Genomic DNA, 16,341 nt, shown 5'->3' with positions numbered 1-16,341 from the left:
GTGTTTAAAAAACGTTTTTGTCATTTATTATTCTGTTTTTGTTATTAAGGGGTTAATCATCCATTTGCAAGTGGGTGCAATGCTCTGCTGACTTGTTACATACACTGTAAACATTTTGTTAGTGTAACTGCCTTTTTTCACTGTTATTTCAAATTTTGTCAAAATTTGTTTCTCTTAAAGGCACAGTAACGTTTTTTATATTGCTTGTTAACTTGCTTTAAAGTGTTTTCCAAGCTTGCTAGTCTCATTGCTAGTCTGTACAAACATGTCTGAAACAGAGGATACTTGTTCATTATGTTTAAAAGCCATGGTGGAGCCCCATAGGAGAATGTGTACTAAATGTATTGATTTCACCTTAAACAGTAAAGATCAGTCTTTATCTATAAAAGAATTGTTACCAGAGGGGTCTGTCGAGGGGGAAGTTATGCCGACTAACTCTCCACACGTGTCGGACCCTTCGCCTCCCGCTCAAGGGACGCACGCTAATATGGCGCCAAGTACATCAGGGACGCCCATAGCGATTACTTTGCAGGACATGGCTGCAATCATGAATAATACCCTGTCAGAGGTGGTATCCAGATTGCCTGAATTGAGAGGCAAGCGCGATAGCTCTGGGGTTAGACGAGATACAGAGCGCGTAGATGCTGTAAGAGCCATGTCTGATACTGCATCACAATATGCAGAACCTGAGGACGGAGAGCTTCAGTCTGTGGGTGACGTCTCTGAATCGGGGAGACCTGATTCAGAGATTTCTAATTTTAAATTTAAGCTTGAGAACCTCCGTGTATTGCTTGGGGAGGTATTAGCTGCTCTGAATGACTGTGACACAATTGCAGTGCCAGAGAAATTGTGTAGGCTGGATAAATACTATGCAGTGCCGGTGAGTACTGATGTTTTTCCAATACCTAAAAGGCTTACAGAAATTATTAGTAAGGAGTGGGATATGCCCGGTGTGCCCTTTTCCCCACCTCCTATATTTAGAAAAATGTTTCCAATAGATGCCACTACACAGGACTTATGGCAGACTGTCCCTAAGGTGGAGGGAGCCGTTTCTACTTTAGCAAAGCGTGCCACTATCCCGGATGAGGACAGTTGTGCTTTTTCAGATCCAATGGATAAAAAATTAGAGGGTTACCTTAAGAAAATGTTTATTCAACAAGGTTTTATTTTACAGCCCCTTGCATGCATTGCGCCTGTCACTGCTGCGGCGGCATTCTGGTTTGAGGCCCTGGAAGAGGCCATCCATACAGCTCCATTGACTGAAATTGTTGACAAGCTTAGAACTCTTAAGCTAGCTAACTCATTTGTTTCTGATGCCATTGTTCATTTGACTAAACTAACGGCTAAGAATTCCGGATTCGCCATCTAGGCGCGTAGGGCGCTTTGGCTTAAATCCACAAGGGAGATTTCACCTTTCAAGATTATCTGCAAACCAGATAAAGGAAGAGGCATTCCTAAGCTGCGTACAAGATCTCCTTGTAATGGGAGTGATCCATCCATTTCCGCGGACGGAACAAGGACAGGGGTTTTATTCAAATCTGTTTGTGGTTCCCAAAAAAGAGGGAACCTTCAGACCAATTTTGGATTTAAAGATCCTAAACAAATTTCTCAGAGTTCCGTCATTCAAGATGGAAACTATTCAAACCATTTTACCCATGATCCAAGAGGGTCAGTACATGACCACAGTGGACTTAAAGGATGCCTACCTTCACATTCCGATTCACAAGAATCATCATCAGTTCCTGAGGTTTGCCTTTCTAGACAGGCATTACCAATGTGTAGCTCTTCCATTCGGGTTGGCTACAGCCCCAAGAATTTTTACAAAGGTTCTGGGCATAGCGGTGGCTCCTTACCTGGACGATATCCTGATACAGGCGTCAAGCTTTCAAATTGCCAAATCTCATACAGAGATAGTTCTGGCATTCCTGAGGTCGCATGGGTGGAAAGTGAACGAAGAAAAGAGTTCTCTATCTCCTCTCACGAGGGTTTCCTTCCTAGGGACTCTAATAAATTCTGTAGAAATGAAAATATTCCTGACAGAGTCCAGGTTATCAAAACTTCTAAATGCTTGCCGTGTTCTTCACTCCATTCCACGCCCCACGGTGGCTCAGTGCATGGAAGTAATCGGCTTAATGGTAGCGGCGATGGACATAGTGCCATTCGCGCGCCTGCATCTCAGACCGCTGCAATTATGCATGCTCAGTCAGTGGAATGGGGATTACACAGATTTGTCCCCTCTACTAAATCTGGATCAGGAAACCAGAGATTCTCTTCTCTGGTGGTTATCTCGGGCCCATCTGTCCAAGGGTATGACCTTTTGCAGACCAGATTGGACAATTGTAACAACAGATGCCAGCCTTCTAGGTTGGGGTGCAGTCTGGAACTCCCTGAAGGCTCAGGGTTCATGGACTCAGGAGGAGAAACTCCTCCCAATGAATATTCTGGAGTTAAGAGCAATATTCAATGCTCTTCTGGCTTGGCCTCAGCTAGCAACACTGAGGTTCATCAGATTTCAGTCGGACAACATCACGACTGTGGCTTACATCAACCAAGGGGGAACCAGGAGTTCCCTAGCGATGTCAGAAGTCTCCAAGATAATTCGCTGGGCAGAGACTCACTCTTGCCACCTGTCAGCGATCCATATCCCAGGTGTAGAGAACTGGGAGGCGGATTTTCTAAGTCATCAGACTTTTCATCCGGGGGTATGGGAACTCCATCCGGAGGTGTTTGCTCAATTGGTTCTCCGTTGGGGCAAACCAGAATTGGATCTCATGGCGTCTCGCCAGAACGCCAAGCTTCCTTGTTACGGATCCAGGTCCAGGGACCCAGAACCGGCACTGATAGATGCTCTAGCAGCGCCTTGGTTCTTCAACCTGGCTTATGTGTTTCCACCGTTTCCTCTGCTCCCTCGTCTGATTGCCAAAATCAAACAGGAAAGAGCATCAGTGATATTGATAGCGCCTGCGTGGCCACGCAGGACCTGGTATGCAGACCTAGTGGACATGTCATCCTAGTGGACATGTCATCCTTTCCACCATGGACTCTGCCTCTGAGACAAGACCTTCTAATACAAGGTCCTTTCAATCATCTGAATCTACTTTCTCTGAGACTGACTGCATGGAGATTGAACGCTTGATCCTATCAAAGCGTGGCTTCTCCGAGTCAGTAATTGATACCTTAATACAGGCACGAAAGCCTGTCACCAGGAAAATTTACCACAAGATATGGCGTAAATATCTTCATTGGTGTGAATCCAAGAATTACTCATGGAGTAGGGTTAGGATTCCTAGGATATTGTCCTTCCTCCAAGAGGGTTTGGACAAAGGATTATCAGCTAGTTCTTTAAAGGGACAGATTTCTTTTACACAAGCGTCTGGCAGAAGTTCCAGACGTTCAGGCATTTTGTCAGGCTTTAGTTAGAATTAAGCCTGTGTTTAAACCTGTTGCTTCTCCATGGAGCTTAAACTTGGTTCTTAAAGTTCTTCAAGGGGTTCCGTTTGAACCCCTTCATTCTATTGATATCAAACTTCTTTCATGGAAAGTTCTTTTTCTGATGGCTATTTCCTCGGCTCGAGGAGTCTCGGAGTTATCTGCCTTACATTGTGATTCTCCTTATCTGATCTTTCATTCAGATAAAGTTGTTCTGCGTACAAAACCTGGGTTTTTACCTAAGTTGGTTTCTAACAAGAATATCAATCAAGAGATTGTTGTTCCATCATTATGTCCTAATCCTTCAAAGAAGGAACGTCTTTTGCATAATCTAGACGTAGTCCGTGCCTTGAAGTTTTACTTACAGGCTACTAAAGATTTTCGCCAAACATCTAACCTGTTTGTTGTTTACTCTGGACAGAGGAGAGGTCAGAAGGCCTCTGCAACCTCTTTCTTTTTGGCTTCAGAGTATAATCCGTTTAGCCTATGAGACTGCTGGACAGCAGCCTCCTGAAAGGATTACAGCTCATTCTACTAGAGCCGTGGCTTCCACCTGGGCCTTTAAAACTGAGGCCTCTGTTGAACAGATTTGCAAGGCTGCAACTTGGTCTTCCCTTCATACTTTTTCCAAATTTTACAAATTTGATACTTTTGCTTCTTCGGAGGCTGTTTTTGGGAGAAAGGTTCTACAGGCAGTGGTTCCTTACTTTTAAATTCCTGCCTTGTCCCTCCCATCATCCATGTACTTTAGCTTTGGTATTGGTATCCCACAAGTAATGGATGATCCGTGGACTGGATACACTTAACAAGAGAAAACATAATTTATGCTTACCTGATAAATTTATTTCTCTTGTAGTGTATCCAGTCCACGGCCCGCCCTGTCCTTTTCAGGCAGGTCTAAATTTTAATTAAACTACAGTCACCACTGCACCCTATGGTTTCTCCTTTCTCGGCTTGTTTCGGTCGAATGACTGGATATGGCAGTGAGGGGAGGAGCTATATAGCAGCTCTGCTGTGGGTGATCCTCTTGCAACTTCCTGTTGGGAAGGAGAATATCCCACAAGTAATGGATGATCCGTGGACTGGATACACTACAAGAGAAATAAATTTATCAGGTAAGCATAAATTATGTTATTACCTTGGAAAGAAAGAGATAGCAATCTGGACTTAGAAGTCATGTCAGCATTCCAAGATTTAAGACATGTAGAAAGTGAAGGCGTAGCTTCAGGCGAACCAGCCGGGTAAGTGTTGCAGACGCCGGGTGCAGACTTCCGGTGCTGTAAGAAGGGCAGCAAATTCGTTCCGAAATAGGAGAGACAGAGCTATTGAGGTCACGGAAAGGTGCAGGCACTGTTTGGGGACCAAGCCGTCCCCTGAATAAACAATGAAACAAAATAGGCAGCACTGCGTTGTATTTGCAAGATAAAATAGGATGTTTAATCCATATCAATTCAGAGTACAAACATACACACAGGTAGGAGGTAAGAAGGGGGCGTGTCCTTACGCGTTTCGTGCCTCAGGGCACTTAGTCATAGGATGTTAGCCTGTTGAACACGGCCTGGTTAAATTCCAACCTGCACCAATCACATATGTGAAACAAGGCTGGAAATAATCACGCAAGTGTGAAAGAGGCCAAAGCAGTTAAAACATTGTATCAAAGGACCTAAACATTCCATAATATTCCATATACATGCTAGAAAAAAAACAACAACTAGGAATATTATTAACAATTTAAATCTTAAAGATCTACTATACTTGATTTTCATTAATACCACTATTCAAAAAGAGAGACTGATAATACAGAGTTGTAGGGCACTAAATGACATAAAAGGAAATTCAGTTTTGAATTAAACACAAACACATATGTAAATATATTATTATTGTTAACCGTCTGCTTTAATCTAATCTGTGAATAAACTGATATCCCATTCCTTATTTAAACCTTGGGGTTCCCTTGTACATAATGTAAAGATCCAAAATAATTCTTTCTTAGTTAGAATATTGAATTTGTTACCACCTCTTGGTGGCAAGAACACTTTATCAATGGCTTTTACATTAATATTGGGAATATTAGAAAAATGATACCAATTAAAATGGTTTGCAACACTAGATGTCTTTACATAATTTTTAATATCTCTTTTGTGTTCTCCCACTCGCTTTCTCAGGGTACGTGAGGTCTGACCTACGTATTGAACCCCACAAAGGTTACACTCCAACAAATAAATGACAAAAGTTGAAGAACAATTCATGTAATGATTAATTTTATAGCTTAGACCAGTTGTAAAACTTCTAAAACTGTCACCACCAGAGACAACCTCACATGTGCCACAATTGGGTGATAAACATGAGAAAGTGCCTTTACGGTCTAGCCAGTTCTTCTTCCTCTTATCAGGGTGATTAGATACCAAACTGGGTGCCAACAAGTTTCCCAATGTGGGTGCTTTTTTTTAAACAAATTTTATACACCTCAAATAAGGATTTAGCATCTCATCACCCTCCAAGAGAGTTAGATTCCTCTTTAGAATTTTACAGATCTCATTAAATTGAGAAGAGTACTGTGTGGAAAAGACTATTTAATCTGAGAAACCATTTTTTTTCTTTATTAACGTTTCTCTTGTTTTCTCTCACACAGTGTTCCTCTCTAACCTCTGAAAGACTTTTTTCCAAAGTGTCCAAATTGTAACCTCTGGCATGAAGTCTATACTTAAGGTCAGCTGCCTGTTTTTCAAATGATGAATCTTTGGTAGCATTTCTGCGTAAACGTAAAAATTGACTTCTAGGAATGGCCTTTATCAAATGTTTGGGGTGACACAAGGTGGCATGCAGAATTGTGTTGCCTGCTGTCGGCTTCCTATATGTGTCAGTAAATATACTGGCACTTTGAACACAACTGACCAGTTTTAAATCCAAATACTGGGCTTCATTCAAATGCATGCCACCCGTGAACCCCAAACTGAGTTCATTATCATTGATGTACCGCATAAAATCATCAAACAAAATCCCCTTTGACAATGAAAATAAGATCATCTATATAACGCATATATAGATGAATATTATCTTTAAAGGGGTTGTTCACATTGTAGACTGCGCCGAGCTCCCACCATCCCATAAACAAATTAGCAAATGATGGGGCAAATTTTGCCCCCATTGCTGTTCCGCAAATTTGCAAAAATACTCATTATCAAACATAAAAAAAATTATGGGATAGTAGGAACCCGACGCAGTCACAAATGTAAGCACAAAAGATTTCAGAGTAGTCTGTCCTAGTTTTAAGGAAGAATTAAATTGCTTTTAGTCCTAAAGCATAGGGGATGTTGGAATAAAGTGATACCACATCTATCACCACCCACCCAAAACCCTCACACCACTCCACACTCTCAAGGAGCGAGATCAAATGGCCCAAATCCCTAAGGAAGCTACTCAAGCCTTTTACCAAGGGCTGTAAAACAGAATCAACCCATTGCGATAATGGTTCAAATAATGAACCAATGCCCGATATGATTGGGCGTCCTGGAGGATTGGCCAGATCTTTGTGGGTCTTGGGCAGGTGGTGAAAGATGGGCATCACAGGAAATGCTGGAATCAATGACATCCTGTCCTTATTTTCAAAAATACCAATAGATATTCCCTCATCCACCAGCTTCTCCAATTTCTTCCTAAAGGCTCCTGTAGGATTGGAAGACAAAGCTCTATAGGTGACACCATCCGTTAATTGTCTTTTTGCCTCTCTCACATAATCTGTTTTATTCATAACCACGACATTGCCACCCTTATCAGAAGATCGGATGACAATGTCGCGGTTATCGCGTAGCTGTCTTATTGCAAGATTTTCTTTATGATTGAGATTGCTACGTACTCGTTTGGTACTTTCAGAATTCAAACTCTGATTGTATTCAATAATTTCTTGTTCAACCTTTTTTTGGAATGAATTTAAGTACATTCCCCTAGATGTTTTAACTGCTTTGGCCTCTTTCACACTTGCGTGATTATTTCCAGCCTTGTTTCACATATGTGATTGGTGCAGGTTGGAATTTAACCAGGCCGTGTTCAACAGGCTAACATCCTATGACTAAGTGCCCTGAGGCACGAAACGCGTAAGGACACGCCCCCTTCTTACCTCCTACCTGTGTGTATGTTTGTACTCTGAATTGATATGGATTAAACATCCTATTTTATCTTGCAAATACAACGCTGTGCTGCCTATTTTATTCCAAGATTTAAGCCACACAGCTCTTCTAGCTAAAATAGCTAAAGACATAGATTTAACATCAATTTTGATGATATCAAAAATAGCATCACAGATAAAATGATTAGCATGTTGGAGTAAGCGAACAATGCTAGACAAATCAGAATCTAATTCTTGTTGCGCTAAATGTTCCAACCAAAAAGTTGATGCAGTTGCAACATCAGCCAAAGAAATTGCAGGCCTGAGAAGATGACCAGCATATATTAAATATAAATAAATATACTTTCCTTAGATAAGATTCAAGTTTTCTATCTAAAGGATCTTTAAAAGAAGTACTATTTTCCGTAGGAATAGTAGTACGTTTAGCAAGAGTAGAGATAGCCCCATCAACTTTAGGGATCTTTTCCCAAAACTCTAAAGAAACTGCTGGCAAAGGGTTCAATTTTTTAAACCTTGAAGAAGGAATAAAAGAAGTACCAGGGCTATTCCATTCCTTAGAAATCATATCAGAAATAGCATCAGGAACTGGAAAAACCTCTGGAATAACCACAGGAGGTTTATAAACAGAATTTAAACGTTTACTAGTTTTAATATCCAGAGGACTAGTTTCCTCCATATCCAATGTAATCAACACTTCTTTTAACAAAGAACGAATATACTCCATTTTAAACAAATAAGAAGATTTGTCAGTGTCAATATCTGAGGCAGGATCTTCTGAACCAGATAGATCCTCATCAGAGAAGGATAATTCAGTATGTTGTCGGTCATTTGAAATTTCATCAACTTTATGAGAAGTTTTTAAAGACCTTTTACATTTATTAGAAGGCGGAATGGCAGACAAAGCCTTCTGTATAGAATCAGAAATAAATTATTTTAAATTTACAGGTATATCTTGTGCATTAGATGTTGAGGGAACATCAACAGGTAATGAACTACTACTGATGGATACATTTTCTGCATGTAAAAGTTTATCATGACAACTATTACAAACAACAGCTGGAGATATAACCTCCACAAGTTTACAGCAAATGCACTTAGCTTTGGTAGAACAGTTATCCGGCAGCAGAGTTCCAACAGTGATTTCTGAGACAGGATCAGATTGAGACATCTTGTAAATGTAAGAGACAAAAACAACATATAAAGCAAAATTATCAATTTCCTTATATGGCAGTTTCAGGAATGGGAAAAAATGCAAACCGCATAGCCCAGGGGTCGCCAACCTTTCGGTCCTCAGGGACCACTAAACTCACAATTTTGAATCCCGTGGACCACTAACATGATTTTTTTTTTTTTTTTTAAAGTACAAACCTGTATATAATGTATATGTGTGTGTGTATATATATATATATATATATATATATATATATATACACACACACACACATATTGTACATAACTAGTATAACCATAGCTAAGTTTACATTATGTATATATTTACACATTTTTAAGATTTTTTTTTTTGGAATTAACTAACTGAATGACAGAACTGAGAGAATACGAGAATACTTCAAAATGACAGATGAAGGTTGAGAGCTAACTTTTGAGCTAGTAACAGAGAGGCAGAAAGTGGGGAAAAAGAATTATGCTTAAAAGGACCACAAGGCTTCCCAGTAAGGAATTATTCAAAACTACTTATGATCATGGCCAGACGTTGGAGTCATAAATTAAGTTTATATCAGAAAGCTCTCAATATGGATGTGTGCTAACCATGACTGATTTTAATGTCAATTACTATAATACTGGTGGGATATGGCTGATGCTGGATGACAATTACTGGAATTCAGGTGGAATGGCTTTGTGTGCGGGAAAATTATTAGAATAAAAATAATTCATATTTAATTTTAAAAAAAAAGAAGATGGGGAAGACAAACAGTGATGTAAGTCCATCTGAAGGAATTAGGAAAACTACTACAAAGAGACAGGTAAAGGGAAGAAAATAAATGAAATATGAGGGGAAAAAAAATTAAGATTTTCTTTTTTATATACTTTAATTCCACTATTTCAAGCCAAGACTATACCAACCTCTGCTGGCTTTAGAATGGAATCATCTTCCTCTAAGCAACATGCAAGGCGGGAGGAGTTTAAAATACAATCTAGCTACACAAGTTGCGCAGTACTACTCAACGTGCGTAGGGAAAATTTAATTTAACTCCTCCATTGGTCTTTACTGATGTCCAGCCAGGCACTGTAGGGAGTTGCGGCACGACAGGGGTGACACCATCAGAGGAGATTAATTCCTGCTTGATGGTGTCAAGGACCACCAACATCTTCTTGTGGACCACCAGTTGTCCATGGACCACTGGTTGGCGACCGCTGGCATAGCCCTCTGACATAGAGAAAAGGCAAGAGGCATATAGGAATGGGGTCTTAAATAATGAAAATATTTGGTGCCAAGTATGACGCACGGCACAAACAGAAGACGCAACCTTGTGAAGGACTTGGCATCAGCTAAGATGACGAAATTGTGTCAACGAACGTAACTTCGCACCAAAAAAATCTTGCGCCAAGAATGACGCAATAAACTTTAGCATTTTGCGCCCTTGCGAGCCTAATTCTGCCCGCGAATTTAAAAGATAGTCAATTGAAAAAAGACTACACCCCAGGTAAGAAATAACATTTTTTTAAAAAAAAACATTTCCCAGATATGAAACTGACAGTCTGCAAAAGCAAATATACCGAAAACCTGAATCATGGCAAATATAAGTACAAAACATATATTTAGAACTTTATAAAATACATAAAGTGCCAAACCATAGCTGAGAGTGTCTTAAGTAATGAAAACATACTTAACAAAGACACCTATCCACATATAGCAGATAGCCAAACCAGTACTGAAACGGTTATCAGTAGAGGTAATGGAATATGAGAGTATATCGTCGATCTGAAAAGGGAGGTAGGAGATTAATCTCTACGACCGATAACAGAGAACCTAAGAAATAGATCTCCCGTGAGGAAAACCATTGCATTCAATAGGTGATACTCCCTTCACATCCCTCTGACATTCACTGTACTCTGAGAGGAATCGGGCTTCAAAATGCTGAGAAGCGCATATCAACGTAGAAATCTTAGCACAAACTTACTTCACCACCTCAATAGGAGGCAAAGTTTGTAAAACTGAATTGTGGGTGTGGTGAGGGGTGTATTTATAGGCATTTTGAGGTTTGGGAAACTTTGCCCCTCCTGGTAGGATTGTATATCCCATACTTCACTAGCTCATGGACCAATTACATGAAAGAAAAGTAATATATCCTAAACTAGAGGCAAAGTAAAGTTAAATTGTATTTATATTTGCTGCAAACTGAAAATTGATATAAGTTTCAGTTAACTTCACTCTCCCCTGTGAAATTCTGTATTCTATAGAGCCTCATTACTTTCTATGGAAGTTATATCGCCTCTAAAGGACTTCCAGATTACTCTATTTTTCTTAGGGAAGTCTGCACAATTTCTTTCCCAGCTGGAGAATATTTGATCATTGAACCCATAGAAAGAAATATAGCTATCTAGGATACAGAATCTCAGAGGGGAGATTGAAGTTAAAGGGACATACAAACCATTTTTTTTTTCATGATTTAGATAGAGCACTGTTTCAAACCTGCCCTCAGGGCTCCCCAACAGGTCATGTTTTCAGTATTACCGTGGATAAGGACAGGCAAAATAACTACGTTTATTAAGCAGCAGATTATTAACCTGTTCTCCTGTTAAGATAGCAAAGGCAAAGGAGTAGTGGTTGCACTTATAACCATGTGTAAGTAGAAATTGCCAAGCCAGGCACCGGGACTTAGGTCGATAGACACCCCCCCAAACAGTACATATGTGAGCCAATATAAGAGGTGTACCTTGAGCACTGAAGGGAGAAATCCTGTATATACACGGAGCGATATCCGATGGCAGCGTGTCTGCCGACTTCTCTTGCTTCCGCCTCTATGCAAAACCCGGTCTGCAGCTCTGTGAACGTCACCGCGTGACGTAAGGAGGGGGTGTGTGTGTTGACGATCTGTATATTCACCCGGCCCAGCGGTTAGTGAGGAGTGTAAACCTGGACTCAATAGCTGGTCAGAGCATCACAGAAGAAAGGATGGAGTCCCAGGTTAAGATAAAACAAATTCTTTATTCGATTCTTTAAAAGTGAAGTTCAAGTGAGTCGCAGCTCACACGGACACAAAATCAGCCAGAAAAAGAGTGGAGAGATGAGCGTAGCACCAGTGGCTTACATGTTTCGGCTAAATGCCGTAATCATAGCCTAAGGTGCTATACCTGTGTAATCTTTAAAAAGGGTGAGAAGTGATTCAATTGGCTAAAACACTTACAAGGATTAAAAATGTACGCCCATTTCAACACACCTAGCATGCACATAGAAGTTAACCCTATACATGTCATAATATATTAGAGCAAGGGGTGTTTGATGTGAAAGGAGAAATACGAGATGTGAAAGTGTAATGAAAAGAAAAAGATAGTGAAAGAAATATAGAATAGGAAAGAGAAAAGAGACTGAAAAAACAGCGCATGAATTAAAGGGACAGACTAGCAGCAATATAGGTAATGTAGACTCGTTGTGGACTAGGGATGCTTAGAATGCTCACATTAGAGGATGTATATAACCCTGTATTCTTCCATACCCCACACAGAAGGCATCATGGCTATAAAATTCTTTTTAGCTAACTATACAGATTACACTGAGAACTTTCAAAGCTTTATCATTCGTGTATTAGAATTTTTACTCACTCACAATTTCTTTTGTTTTGAGTCAAACTTCTATCTTCAGAAAAGGGGTACAGCTATGGGGGCAAAATTTGCCCCCTCATATGCTAATCTCTACTTAGGCTTTTGGGAGATTAACTGCATCTATGGAGACACTAATCCCTACAGGTCTTCTATATATTTCTACAAGAGATATATAGATGACCTGTTATGTATTTGGTCTGGTTCTTCAGAAGATGTGCCCAAATTTATATCTTGGCTGAATCAGAATGAGTTGAACCTCAGTTTCACCTTCATCTCTGATCCAGTCAATATAGACTATCTTGACCTCACACTTACTGGTAATTGTAATGGCACTATTTCTACCAAGGTCTTCCGTAAACCAATATCAGGTAATACACTTCTACATGCCACTTCTTGTCATCCTACCAACACCGCTTATGCTGTGGCGAAAGGCCAATTTATGCGCATCAAAAGAAATTGTAGTAGGGAGGAAGATTTTGAACATGAAGCTAGCCTATTGGAAAACAGACTAAGATTGAGAAAATATTCTAAACGACACATTAAACAGGCAAGACAACAGGTTAACCTCATTCCAAGAGAGTCAATGCTACTTGATAAATGCAAGAATACTAAAAGCAATTTTCAGGGTATTCACTTTGTTACAGAGTACAGTGCTCAATACCCCGAGGTTTGTAATATTATCAAGAGGCATTTTCCTCTTCTAATTGCAGACGACAAGCTCACAGATGTAGTGAAAAATGGCATCAGATGCTCTTACAAAAAATGTGCCACTTTGGCTTCAATTCTATCACCTACACAACTCAGATCTACCACACAACATACTAGCTCTTGGTTGAGACATCAGGGCATGTATAGATGTGGCCACAAAAAGTGTAAGCCATGTGACTATGCACAAATTACGACAGAGTTCAGATCAACTGTAACAGGGACTGTTTATCCTATAAAATCCTGTTTAAATTGTACCAGCACCAATGTCATATATCTTGTAACCTGCATCCTTTGCAATATTCAATATGTTGGTCTCACGTCTAGGGATGTTAACTCTAGAATAAGAGAACATATCTCCTCCCTAACTAGGGGTACGGCTACGACTCCTTTAGTGCAACATTTTGCCACCAAACACAACTGCTGCCTTAATTCGTTCAGGTGGGCAGCTATTGAAAAAGCCAAAGTCCCTATGAGAGGGGGGAGATATAGACAAAGTTCTAGCAAAACGTGAAACCTTTTGGATTTTCCAGTTAAAAACCAGACTTCCCCAAGGGCTAAACTCCAAATTTGATCTGATCAATTTTTGGGAATAAATTTTTATATGTCAATATATAGGTCAATTCATAATATATATACATAAATTTTTTTCTATTGTCCTATTCATTTACAACGGCATATTCCTTTAGTCCTATATTCCCTGACAGTCTTCATACGTGTCTAATTGTAGATACATGTGTACACAATTTTCTCTTCTTCTCTATATTCTCTAATTTGATGTTGTTCATTAACACATGTTTTGAATGCTTGTATTGCATGTATTATATGTTTTATATAGTGTAGCTACAGCTGCATAATCTATCACATAGGGAGTCTATTGTGGTTCCTTCATATTCATGTAGCATAGTTTTAAATCTTATATACCCTATATATTCACATATATAGCATCAAATTTGTGTACACTATATTTCTGCCTTCCTTCTATATACATCAGCTTAATCAGTATATGGGTGTATATGTAAGCATCCTCATGTACTTTTATATATGTGCTATATGTATATACATCTGCCCCCACTATTTCTCCTTTTCTATTTTCTTTCTCTATGGGTTTCTTTTTTCTTTTTCTTCTCCTCTTCTCTCTTCTCTTTATTCTTCTTTTCTCCTCTTTTTGCCTTAGCGACAGTGCGTGTTTAAGCTTATAATGTGGACATATCAGCTTATTGTTTACATGTTCACATCAGTTATCATATCATTATGTTACATTGACTTCTACCTCGTATATTGTGGTTATATACATCCTCTAATGTGAGCATTCTAAGCATCCCTAGTCCACAACGAGTCTACATTACCTATATTGCTGCTAGTCTGTCCCTTTAATTCATGCGCTGTTTTTTCAGTCTCTTTTCTCTTTCCTATTCTATATTTCTTTCACTATCTTTTTCTTTTCATTACACTTTCACATCTCGTATTTCTCCTTTCACATCAAACACCCCTTGCTCTAATATATTATGACATGTATAGGGTTAACTTCTATGTGCATGCTAGGTGTGTTGAAATGGGCGTACATTTTTAATCCTTGTAAGTGTTTTAGCCAATTGAATCACTTCTCACCCTTTTTAAAGATTACACAGGTATAGCACCTTAGGCTATGATTACGGCATTTAGCCGAAACATGTAAGCCACTGGTGCTACGCTCATCTCTCCACTCTTTTTCTGGCTGATTTTGTGTCCGTGTGAGCTGCGACTCACTTGAACTTCACTTTTAAAGAATCGAATAAAGAATTTGTTTTATCTTAACCTGGGACTCCATCCTTTCTTCTGTGATGCTCCTGTTAAGATATCCTCAAAATGTGGACTGTTAGGGAGGTCTAAGGACAGGTTTGAAAACCAGTGAGAGAGAGCATACATGTTTAAACTTTTGATTTACTTTTATTATTACATTTCCTTCATTCTCTTTGTTTCCTTTGTTAAAGGAGCAGCGAAGCACTACTGGGAGCTGGCTGAACTCATTGGGTGTGCCAATAGCAAGAGACATACCTGTATATTAGCAGTAGCTAATCACCTAATAGCTACAGTAGTGCATTGCTGCTCCTGAGCCTACATAGGTATACTTTTTAACCAAGGCTACCAAAAGAACAAAGCAAATTTAGATAATAGAAGTAAATTGGGGAGTTGTTTAGATTTTTTTGACCTATCTGAATCATAAAAGTAAAATTTTGGGTTTCATGTACCTTTAACAGGTGAGCACCTTACACTGATATAAATTCTCAGCTGGCATCAACTACAAATTAAACTTAAATGTTTACTACAATTTAACTTGCATTTGCCTCAAGTTTATTATGCATTACTTTCCTGTCAATGAAGGTTTAGTATTGCAAATAATATTAAGCAACCACCTGCATACAGCTGGCTAGATTAATCAGTGAGACATGAAGCTACAAAATGCTTAGAGCAAAAAATAGTTAGACAACTTGTCTTTACTAATACAATTTTAATTGTTAACAGATTATTTGTGTACCTTGTAAAAATAATAGAATTTACCACCTGGGAATAAAAAAAAAACTGTGGTCTTAATCACACTGTAACATTGTAATTCCCCACAAGAAAATTTATTTTTAAGTTTCTCTGACAGATTATCAAAATGAGATGACACTGGATTTGTTAATGATACCAGAAATAGCAGCATGCAGCCTTATGCAGTGCCACAAGTTCAGTAAAAAAATATTATTCTGTGGCTAGCTTCCTTTTAGCTGCATAAAATACTGACATCAGTGCTGTGGGATTGAGTAGTTTATTTCAGTTAAGAAGCATCTTGGGATCAAGTCTACTTGGGACACATGCTCTAGAATCTATAGATAAATAGGGTCTGTATAATGTGCAGTAAAATGTTTCTTTAACAGGCTAATGACATTCAGACTACGTTTAGGAAAACCTAGTACTAGGTTTGTAAAAGTAGCTTAAATGTAATTACCTAATTGTCCACAAAATACATTTTTAAAACATATTATACTTGCCATTTTGCTTGCAGTATTTGTAGGGGTTTGGAAGCATTGCAAAATCCATGAATACAGTGCATATATAACTAACCTTATTTTTTGTGGCAAGTTAAAGGTCATATGTAAATAAGATTGTGCACTGAACATTACTGGGTACCATTTCCCTATAAATAGAAATGGTCAAATGTACTCCTGCTTCTTTCTAGAAACTGAAAAAATAAACACCATTTGCATGGGTAAATTACTGGAAAAAATTACTGAAATTACTGGAAAAAAAGGACTAGTAAATACAGTAGATTTGCA

The 16,341-nt window shown here is 39.0% G+C and overlaps 1 protein-coding gene across 1 annotated transcript in view; it reads left to right on the top strand.

Moving 5' to 3' along the window:
• The window catches only part of BBX (BBX high mobility group box domain containing), a 708,257-nt gene that overhangs the window by 636,499 nt on the left and 55,417 nt on the right, over positions 1 to 16,341 (top strand). The gene's annotated exons all lie outside the window — the stretch shown is intronic.

The sequence above is a fragment of the Bombina bombina genome, chromosome 3, assembly GCF_027579735.1.
Source record: "Bombina bombina isolate aBomBom1 chromosome 3, aBomBom1.pri, whole genome shotgun sequence".
Classification (NCBI taxonomy): domain Eukaryota; kingdom Metazoa; phylum Chordata; class Amphibia; order Anura; family Bombinatoridae; genus Bombina; species Bombina bombina.
Note: the sequence above shows the minus strand (reverse complement) of the source record. Positions and strands in the feature narration are given on the sequence as shown.